We start from the raw sequence: 11550 nt of genomic DNA, 5'->3' as shown, positions 1-11550 counted from the left end.
TTCCAAAGTTGCTTCCATATTTTTGAGTATCTTTTCAGCAACCCCTCACACCCTACTAGTTCCAATTTACTGTATTAATTTGTTTTTGCACTGCTAATAAATACATACCCAAAACTGGGAACAAAAAGGTGTTTAATTGAACTTATAGTTCCACCAGGCTGGAGAGGCCTCAGAATCATGCAGGTGGTGAAAGGCACTTCTTACATGGTGGCAGCAAGAGAAAAATGAGAGAAAACCTAAAGTGGAATCCCTGATAAACCCATCAGATCTTGTGAGACTTATTCATTATCACAAGAATAGCATGGGAAAGACCGGCTCCCATGATTCAATTACCTCCCCTGGGTCCCTCCCATAACATGTGGGAATTCTGGGAGATGCAATTCAAGTTGAGATTTGGCAGGGAGGCACAGCCAAAACATATCATGCCTCATTATACTCCCGCCCTTGCTAACCATTATTAGACTTTTTTTTTTTCCTAAGGATTAAACAAAACTAGCCCTTTGGAAAGACTCATTCCACCCTTCATTAAACCAACACCCTGATGCTGCCCCTCCCTTTTGCAGTTTCCACAAAATAATCAACCAGCATTCCTTCCTGAGAAGAGATCACTGACCATGGGCTGATTCTTTTTTTTTTTTCTTCCCATTCAGATCAAGTTTCCATGTATTCAAAAAATAAATAAAAGTTTAAAAAGTTGTTTCACTAGCTTTAATTTCAGAACTGACTGACATCAGGCATTTCTTATTTTCAAAGTCTGCCCTTCAGAGAAGATCAGAAATTTCTGAAGTCCACCTTTGGATTCTTTTGGGTTTCATTCTGACTAACATACATTTTTTACAATAAAAACCTGGAATTATATAGAAAAACTTTTCCCCAAACTGGGAGGGAGCCAAGAAGAAGCCAACATTTCATTGAGAAAAATGTCTCTTTGTTTTGCTCACATGTTTGAGAAGCAAGAAAATACTGACTATCCAGATGTAGGTGTTCTCAAAATTGATACCGGTCTCTTGCCTTTAGAACCAGACATATCATGGTTTGGGTTTGCAGTCCTTTTCTTTGGTGTGTTCAGGCTGAGTTTACTTGTAGGAGTGGTAGGATTGCTAGTCAATGCTGATAGAAAGCTTTTACTCTTACCATGATGTTTCACTGTTCTGTTGCATATTTTACAAGTTGTTGATTACAACATTTTTGGAGCCTTTGAACTTTTTCACAATTTTTGCTTCTTTAAAACTGAGTGTATAATTTCATGCTCCTTAATTAATCCGTTTCTGTATTTGGGGTACCAATGTGGCTTTGGATTTGAGACACACTCGAGAGTTATCCAGAACCAACAACTGCAAACAGTACAGATATGTTTCTTCAAAAGTGCTCTTATCATAGGAGATGGTGGGCTTGGTTCTAGCAGTTATTGTGCAGTCCCTGTACTAAAGCTTCAAACTAATGCTTCTGTGTCATGGCCATTACTGTCGCTTCCTTGTCACAGGGACCTGGTGAGAAAACATGGCACCAGAAGCTGGCTTCCACCGTGGGATAGTTCTTGCCAGCCTAAAGAGGATGCGCAGTGAGGGTCTTCACATCCTTGGCTTCACTTTTGTTTTTTGTTTTGTTGTTGTTGTTGTTTTGAGACAGTCTTACTGACACTGTTTCCCAGACTAGAGTGTAGTGGCATGATCACAGCTCACTGCAGTATCCTCAGCTAATTTTGGTATTTTTTATAGAAATGGGATTTTACCATGTTTCCCAGGCTGGTCTTAAATTCCTGGGCTCAAGTGATTGGCCCATCTTGGACTCACAAATTTTGTGTTGGGACTACAGGTGTAAGCCAACATGTCTAGCCTGCTTGACCTTTTGACATCAGAGGCCCCAAAACTCCACCCCAAAATCATGCTAAGGCCACCATTTTTTGAACTTGGGACTCATGGAGAGGTGTAAGGTAAATGGATGTACTTTGGTCAAGAATAGGCTAAGGTAGACATGCAGGCCAGCATGACTCAGCAAGTTTGGAGCACAGGTGCACAACTCCTCTTGTTATATAACTTGTTTGTGTAAGCTCATACTTGGCTCAAAGCCACTATTGCTTGTAAAAGTTATAACTGCCCTGTAGATGCTGTACATGGGACACACACTCAGAAGGAGAGAGTGAAGCTCCTGAGCCTGTAGGGAGAGCCAGATGTCTTGCAGACAGACATGGGGGAGACCCAGAAACCAGCAAATTTGCCAGGGAATGTAGCTATAAGTGTGGGAGTGACAGGAGCTGCAGAGCTGGCTGTTGAAAAGGGATGCAGCTGGAGCAAGCAGCTGAGACAAAGAAACAGTGTAAGAAAGATGCTGAATAAAACCATATTTCACCTGCCTATGGTCTCCCAACTGTTCATTCAGTTATCTGCCACCCATTCACCTACTGCCATTAGACCTCAGCATAGGCTGGAACCTGACTCTTGGAGTGACAAGAGGCATGAAAGTCAATTGCACATATGTTTCTCATTTTATAAACATTCATGACTCCTCCTATAGCTTATTGAATATGTATATTTGGCCACCCACTTTAGTATAAATTCCCGTCTTATTCTTCTCACCCTTGAAGTGCTTGTTTCTGGCTTCTAATGGGAAATTATGCTTACCAGCCTGTCAGAATGGCCACCTTGCAGGCTGCAACCCTTTATGAGAAATAAAGCTCTCCTTTCCAAACTTATGAATCTCATCACTCCTCAGTTTTCACTTTTTTTTTAAAACAAAGGTGATTTTGAGATCACAAACAATTTATTTGAAAATAATTTGGTTCTTAACCAAATTATAATAGACATGGTAGCTTTCTGAGCTACTATATAATAGCTTTCTAAGAACATTTATATATATGTTCACTTATATATATACATTTATATATATATCTCATACATAATATATAATAGCTAAGAACATTTATGTAATATATATTATATATTATTAATATAACTATGTATTATACAATATAATAGTTTTCTAAGAACATTTAAACAACAGAGAACTTGGTCTTAAACCAATCCAGATGAAATAAGAAAATAAGAATAACTTCGTTTTCAGTTTCCCCAACCGTGAAGAAATTTGTGTGTCTACATCTCTGACAGATCTTGCACTTTAACCATTGTAAGTAAAATGGCATTTCTTTGGTCAATATAAGTAAAAAAAAAAAAAAAAAATCTCCCATTTCAGAAACCTTTTCTACAGAGAGGACAAAGAAAACAGTGTTAGGATTAAATAAGCATTAAACCAGAATGTGATGGGCAGCTCAGGCGATCTGCTAAAGAGATTGCAAAGACAGAAAGAAATCTGCTGACATACAGCTAACTGGACATGACCCATCACATTAGGCAGGTGAGTTGCAAATTGGAGTCAGGTGATAGCCAAAGTTAGCCCATCTCCTCCCAGGAGACTAGGAAGGTAGGGTGTTATCTTCCCTGATGGTTACATTTCAAAGAAATGACTCCCAGGTCCTTGAGAAAACATTCCTGCACTATGAACCTGGAAAGAGGCTTATTTAGCTATTAAAAAGGCTTACATACATTTGAAAAAGACTGAGAAAGAAATTCTTTAAAAAAAAAAAGTCAGGGGGAGTAGGGAGGTGGGTCTTTTTCCTTATTTTCAACAGGAAGAATTAAGTTTCTCATTCACCCTTACACACTCTGGGGGTAATCAACTGAATTTGTGTTAGATAATGAGGGATAAAAGGTAATTCAGCAAATGTCAAGGATACAGTTTTCCTTTCTGGCAAAGCAGCAGAAACACACTCACTTCCCTAATTGCCTAGACCAGGGTTTTTCAACCTTAGCACTGTAGAGGAGAAAAAATATCTTTCCTTCCACTCATCTTAGGTTCACTGGCTGGGGGTCCCTGTAACAAAAAACAGCTTAACAAGAGAAAAGCATCCAAATTTATTTAATGTAAGTTTTACATGACAGAGAAGCTTTCATACGGAAATGAAGGCCCAAAGAAATGGAGTAAACCTGAGTATTTTTATGCTAGGTTTGATGAAGAGTGGACAGTCATGGAGAAATATAATAGGGCAAAGAGTATGATCTAATGGTAATAAACTAGGGGAAACTTAGCAAGTCTTGCTTATTCAGACTCTTCTGTGTGTCTTTGTGCCTTTGAAAATAAGGAGGTTCCATTTCTCTTGGTGTACATAGGGCACCTCTTATATAAGATCTTATGACCTGCTTCAGGGGAAGCTCAGAAAATCTTTCCTAGGTTCCTTTCCTTTTCCTTCCTCTCCCCTTCTCCTTCCCCTCTCCTGCCCCTTCCCCTCTCTTCCTCCCTCCCCTCCCCTCCCCTCCCCTCCCCTCCCCTCCCCTCCCCTCCCCTCCCCTCCCCTTCCCTCCCTTCCCCTCCCCTCCCCTCCCTTCCCCTCTCCTTTTTTCCTTCTTTCTTACAGGGTCTTGCTATATTGCCCAGGCTGAATTCAAATTCCTAGGCTCAAGTGATTCACCCACCTCAGCCTCCCAAAGTGCTAGGATTACAGTCATGAGCCACCACATTGGGCCTGTTTTTTGCTATAGGGGTGTCCGCTGTGAACCTTGAGACAAGTGAGGAAAAGATATTACTTTTTCTCCCCTACACCATTCTACTAATTTCAGTGATTGCCTTTACTGTGCCAGGCAACCGCAGTTTAGTTCTGTAGTACCCCCAGATGATGTCTGATCACCCTGGCCTGCCTTCAGCAAGAATCCCGTTAGGCTGGTTTAGCCAGAACTCCCCTTACCCTGCATGTTTCCTTTCATAATTTTCCATCCACTGGCCTATATCCTGCTCCTTGGCTCTAAATTCTCACTTGCCCATGATATATTAGAAGTTGAGCCCAATCTCTCTCCCCTACTGAAAGATCCCATTACAGTGGTTCCTATATGTATCTGAATGATCCTGAATGAAGTCTGCCTTACAAAGGGGTTAAGAACCTGCCACCCCACAAAACGCTGCTCTGGCATCTTGAGAATTTTGAGTTAGAGACACTCAAAAAACAGCAGATGCAAGAAGATCACTCTGACCTTCCTTCTGTTTCCTAAAAGCAGGAGGTGAAATTCCCACATGAGGGATAGTCTGCCTATTCCAGAAGGAAAGCATAATTCTTATCATCAAGGATGGGAAGTTGAGGCTGAAGGAAATCTGAACAAAGCAATTTGTAGACTAATCCTTATCTTCCCAGCCACTGCACCACTAGTTAACTTCCCTAGCCCAAGACCCTTTGCTGTGTCACATTTTCACAATTTACTACTCTTTGTTTAATTCCTTATATGTGTTCATTTCTTTTATTATATATACCGTGTAATAAAAAAAGCGTTCATTTTTAAGAGTGTCTTTGAGTCTTCATTTCCTTATGAAGTCCCCTGTGCCATGTAAAACTGTACTAAATACGTGCGTATGCTTTTCTCTGTTGATCTCTCCTATGTCAATTTCATTCTCAGCTTGGAGGGGGGTGAAAAAAATAAACCCCGAGGGAAGAGGTAACATTTTGCCTCTCTTTAGTAGGGGAAGAAAAATAATGGTCTCCTCCAAACTTCATGAGCTCTTAGCTCCTTGTAACAAAAGACAGATTAACAAGAGAGAAACAAAAGGAAGTCTAATAACATGTATACCTCTTGTAACATGGGAGATAACCCAGAGATATGAGTAAATCTCTAGAGTAGATCTCAAAGAAAGATTTTAAAACCTCAGGTTTGAACATCATTATTCTCTGAAACAAAGAAATAAGGATGGAGGGAATGGCCAGCTAAGAAAAGATGGCCAGAAAAAGCATCCTAAACAAAAATATCTTTGTTATACAGATTTAAGTTGATGCCTTCCTTCTTTATTGATTATGCATCTCTAGAGATTTAGTCTTCCTTCTGGTGCAGAGAGGGAGACACACTTAAAAATGGAGACTGCCTTTATAGCTGCAAATTTCTCTTACACAAAAGGGTAACTTTCCAGAACTTCTCCTGTGTCTGCAGTTTCTCAAAATAATCAGCTCAAAATAATCCGTATGCCAAAGAGGCCTATTTTGGGGTGGCATATTCTGGACTATGGCAGTCACATTTGGAGTGGTATGTCCTGATCCCTGTCACTTAATGTGTTTTAACAAGAAGCATTAAATAATTTTTTCTGTAGCAGAATTTAGTGTGCCATTGGCATGCAGCACCAATCCAGACCCCAAGAGAGGGTCCTTAGACCTCATACAAGAAAGAATTCAGGACAAGTCCATACAGTAAAGTGAAAGAAAGTTTTTGAAGAATGTAAAAGAATAAAAAGAAGAGCTACTCCATAGGCAGAGCAGTGGCATATATTTATAGTTATTTCTTGATTTTATGCTAAACAAGGGTGGATTGTTCATGAGTTTCCTGGGAAATAGGTGAGGAATTCCTGGAAGTGAGGGTTCCTCTCCTTTTTAGACCATATATGGTAACTTTCTGACGTTGCCATGGCATTTGTAAACTGTCAGGGCACTGGTGGGGGTGTCTTTTAGCATGCTAATACATTGTAATTAGCCTATAATGAGCAGTGAGGATGACCAGAGGTAACTTTTTTCACCTTCTTGGGTTTGGTGGGTTTTAGCTGGCTTCTTTACTGCAATCTGTTTTATCAGCAAGGTCTCTGTGACCTGTATCTTCTGCCAATCTCCTATCTCATCCTGTGACTAGAATGGCTAACGTCTTGGAATGCAGCCTAGTATGTCTCATCCTTATTTTCTCCAGCCCCATTCAAGACAAAGTCACTCTGGTTTGAATGCTGTCCTTTCTTTCCAATGGGTCAGTGAGGTGGAGGTGGAAGCACACGCCTTTAACATCCTCTTCTAATCTCCCCCAGCACTGTGTTTCTACTTCTCTTCAATTCCTTAGCACTTTTGATACAATTATTTATGAGAATGCCTTATCTCTGCTACTAAGCTGCATGTTTCCTTAGGACTGTATCCTATCAGATTCACCTTTATGTCCTCTGTGGCACACAGCAAACCCTTACTAGAAAGTATGGGTGTCATGAAGCAACTTCAAACGGGAACCAAACTGTTGTCTACCTTTGTCTTAAATTGTTGCCTTTATGGTTTTCACAGTAAGATGAGAAAGATTTTCTGCAGTGTTCAGCTTCTGGAAGCTGGGCCCGTTTCTTCCCCCTTGGCTCTCTGGACTTCATCTTTCCCTTCTTTGTATCATCTCTTGCTCATATTTATGGAGACAGACACCATGGCCAAACAGATTAATTGTTCCCCCCTCTGCTAGCCAACAACATTTTCTCCAGTTCCCATTTCCTTAAAGGTACCAGAATGTCACCCCAAAATATGCCTTTTTGGCTTATCAATTATGTTGAGCTCAAGGCAATTGAGAGCCGGCAGACACAGGAAAAGCTCTGTATCTCCTGATGACTGCTTGAAAACAAAGTGTATTAGTCTATTTTCACGCTGCTACAAAGAACTACCTGAAGCTGGGTAATTTATAAAGAACAGAGGTTTAATTGACTCAGTTTCCACATGGCTGGAGAGGCCTAAGGAATCTTCCAATCATGGTGGAAGGCAAAGAGGAAGCAAGGCACATCTTATGTGACAGCAGGAGAGTGGGATGGAAGTGCCCCACACTTTTTAAACCATCAGATCTCATGTGAACTCAGTCACTATCACAAGAAGAGCAAGGGGGAAATCTGCTGCCATGATCCAATCGTCTCCCACCAGGCTCCTCCTCCAATACGACATGAGATTTGGGTGGGGACACAAATCCAAACCATATAATTCTATCACTGACCCCTCTCAAATCTCATGTCCTTCTCACATTGGAAAATACAATTATCCCTTCTCAACAGTCCCCCAGTTTCTACTCATTTCAGCATTAACTCAAAATTCCACAGTCCAAAGTCTTATCTGAGACAAGGTAAGTCCCTTCCACCTATGAGCCTGTAAAATCAAAAATAGTTACTTCCAAGATACATTAAGGGTATAGGGATTGAGTCAATGCTCCCATTCCAAATGAGAGAAATTGGCTAAGACAAACAGGCTACGTGCCCCATGCAAGTCCAAAACCCAGCAGGCCAGTCATTACATCTTACAGTACCAAAATAATTTCCCCTGACTCCATGTCTCACATCCGCATCATACTGATGCAAGAGGTGGGCTCCCAAGACCTTGGGCCGCTCTGCCCCTGTGGCTCTGAGCCTCATGGTTGTTTTACAGCTGGAGTTTAGTGCCTGTGGTTTTTCCAGGCACACAGTGCAAACTGTCAGTAGATCTACCATTTTGGGGTCTAAAGGACAGTGGCCCTCTTCTCACAGCTCCAGTAGGCATGCCCCAGTGGGACTCTGTGTGGGGACTCTAACACCACATTTCTTCTCTGTACTACCCTAGAAGAGGCTCTCCATGAGAAGCCCCGCACACCTGCAGTAGACATCTGCCCTGGACATCCAGGCATTTCCATACATCCTCTGAAATCTAGGTGGAGATTCCCAAACCTTTTGTGCACCAGTATCATGTGGAAGCTGCGAAGGCTTGGGGCTTGCACCACCTGAAGCCATGGCCAGGCTGCACTTTGGCCCCTTTTAGCCACGACTGGAGCTGGAGCAACGGGGACTCAGGGTGCCATGTCCTGAGGCTGCACAGAGCAGCAGGGCCCTGGCCCTGGCCCACTAAACCACTTTTTCCTCCTAGGCATCCAGGTCTGTGATGGGAGGGACTGCCATGGAGGTCTCTGAAATGCCCTGGAGACATTTTCCCCAGTGTCTTAGCTATTAAAATTTGGCTCCTCTTTACTTCTGAAAATGTTACAGCAGGGTGGAATTTCTCCCCAGCAAATGGCTAGCTACCACATGGCTGGGCTGCTCTGCTTCCCTTTTAAATACAAGTTCCAGTTTCAGATAACCTCTTCGTTTGTGCATACGAACATGCAATCTTACAAACAACCAGGTCACATCTTGAATGCTCTGCTGCTTAAAAATTTCTCCTGCCAGATGTGCTAAGTCATCTCTCTTAAGTTTAAAGTTCCACAAATCTCTGAGACAGGGGCAAGATGCCACCAGACTTTTTGCTAAAGCATAGCAAGAGTGATATTTACTTCAGTTTTCAATAAGTTTCTCATCTCCATTTGAGACCACCTCAGTCTGGACTTCATTATCCATATCACTACCAGCATTTTGGTCAAAAACCGTTCTGCAAGTCTCTAGGAAGTTCCAAAGTTTCCCATATCTTCACCATCCTGTCTTCTTCTGAGCTCTCCAAACTGTGCAAAACTCTGCTCATTACCCAGTTCCAGCACTGTTTCCACATTTTAGGTATCTTTATAGCAGTGTGTCATTCCTAGTACCAATTTTCTCTATTAGTCTATTCTCACACTACTATAAAGAACTACCTAAGGCTGGATAATTTATAAAGAGGTTTAATTGACTGACAGTTCTGCAGGCTTTATAGGAAGCATGATTTTGAGGCCTCAGGAAATGTACAATCATGTCGGAAAGGGAAGCAAGCACCTTCTCACACAGTGGCAGGAGAAGGACAGGAGCTGCCACATCACTTTTAAATAAACAGATCTCCTGAAAACTCCCTATCACAAGAACAGCAAGGGAGAAATCTGCCCCCATGATCCAATCACCTCCCACCAGGCCCTTCCACCAATTCGACGTGAGATTTGGGTGGGGACACAAATTCAAACAATACCACAAAGTAGGTAAAATTTTTTTGTTAAAAAAAAATATATTGTTGAAAGACATTTCCATTTGTAAAGATGTCTCTGTACCAAGGACAGAGCTACTCCAAGGAGACAAGTCTTATCCCCTCCACCCCATCCCTGCCCCGAGAGAGTATTATATGCACAACAAGGCAAGTCTTCTTTATCTTACATTTTCCCCCCTCCTTTCGCATAACTTTTTTCCCCTGCTCAGAAGCCCAAAGTCCCTTTTCTTTGTGTAGCCTAGTCTGTATATAAGCGTCAAGCATCTGGCTACCTCCTTGAGTCACATTTTCTCTCATTTGTACATATATAAATAAAATTAGTTTTTCTTTCTTGTTCGTCTGCCTTTGTGAGTTTGATTTGTGGGCCCCAGCTGCTGAAGCTAGGAGGACAGAAGGAAAAAGATTTTCTTCTCTACATCCCCGAATTAGTAACCAATTTCCTGTTCCTACAAATAATTTAAGGAATACTGGCATTGGAAAGGCCCTGATGGTGACGAGGAAGACCAAGCCATGGCTACCTATTTTATCAGAGTGTCCTGTTTGGAAAACAGAGCCCATCTTAAATAACTTAGAATTTGATGTAGGATACAATTCAAGACGAAATTCAGGTGAGGACCAAAAAAAAAAAAAAAAAAAAAGAATTTGATGTAGGAAACCAAATACAAAATTGTTGAGAGAATTGAAAAGTCAAACAAAGGATGCAGAGGCAAGCCAGAAATGAGCAACAACAGGAGGCTGCTATTACCCATCAGACTAGAAAGAGCAAGAGAAAAGGTGGTATTGGGAAGCCAGGAGCCAGAACCACCACCGTCCGTGGGAGCTAACCATCTTTGAGCCTGCCCAAGGAGCTGAGGCTGCAGGGAAGCTGGGACCTGGGAGGACACCCAGCTCGAGATGCTGCCAGGTCTCCCTCCAGTGCCTCCCACTGAGAAGGAAGAACTTTTCCTTTACTATCTAGGTTCAGTAGCTCAGGGCCTGTGAATTTAACAGATGGAGAAAAGACAGTTTGTGTGTGCAATGCACACATGAGAGTGCTCAGAGAGGAGTCACTGGGCGAAGTGTGGTGGTTAGAATCTGGGGCTTACATTCCTAACTTCATAGGCGAAAGGGAGAAAGGAGAAAAGGCTCCTAAGGAAAGAACAAACAGATTTCTTTAGGAAAGACAAATAGGTTTTTAGGGAAAAAAAACAGGAGACAAGAAAGTTTGTAATAACGTTGGTCTGTGCAGAAGTGAGTAGTCTTTCTGTCTTCTTCCTGACCATGAAACTACTCAGGAGAGGGGATTCGCGGAAGGTTAATGCTTGGTCTCTCTCATGGGAGTAAATCTGTTCCAAAAAGGAAATTTATGGCCGCCTTACTTAGAAGTCTCTGCCTTTTGTCAGAGAAAGGAAGCTTTGAGAGGGCTCCTTTCTGTATCTGTTGAATCTCAAGTGCCTTCAGCTTCAAATAATCTTTATATTTTCGACCTAAATAACAAACAGAGAGAGGCTTTGTAAAAGAAAAGATGTTTATTTGGGAATAGAGCATTGCAACAGGAATGCATGGACTATAGTAAACTTGCATTTTTAGGGAGGTAAAGGAAGACAAAACTTTTTAAATGAAAAAATGAGGATTATGTAATTGTTTTGAAATAACTATCCTTGGCTATGAATGATGGTGGCACCAGTCCAAGGTTGGACTGGCAGTTGCTGGGCGGAAGTCCTTGCAGAAGTATTTTATGCGCAAAGTTGTGTTTAGTTCTAGAGTCTTTTTCATTGCCAGCCATGCAAGCTGAAAACTCTCTCTTTATGGCCTTCCCTGGCTCTATTGTCAGTGTTTTCTTAACATCAGTGCCTCCATTTTGACTCTGATGTCTTTCACAATACCAGTTCTGTTCCAAGTGGGTTCCCATAAACTAA

The 11550-nt window shown here is 41.7% G+C and overlaps 1 pseudogene; it reads right to left on the bottom strand.

Annotated features, from left to right (window-relative positions):
- Window positions 1-747: 747 nt before the first annotated feature.
- LOC100410898 (UPF0711 protein C18orf21 pseudogene) lies at window positions 748-1455 on the bottom strand (annotated as a pseudogene).
- Window positions 1456-11550: the final 10095 nt, after the last annotated feature.

Source organism: Callithrix jacchus, chromosome 3, assembly GCF_049354715.1.
Source record: "Callithrix jacchus isolate 240 chromosome 3, calJac240_pri, whole genome shotgun sequence".
In the NCBI taxonomy this organism is placed as follows: domain Eukaryota; kingdom Metazoa; phylum Chordata; class Mammalia; order Primates; family Cebidae; genus Callithrix; species Callithrix jacchus.
This window is presented reverse-complemented; position numbering and strand designations above follow the sequence as displayed.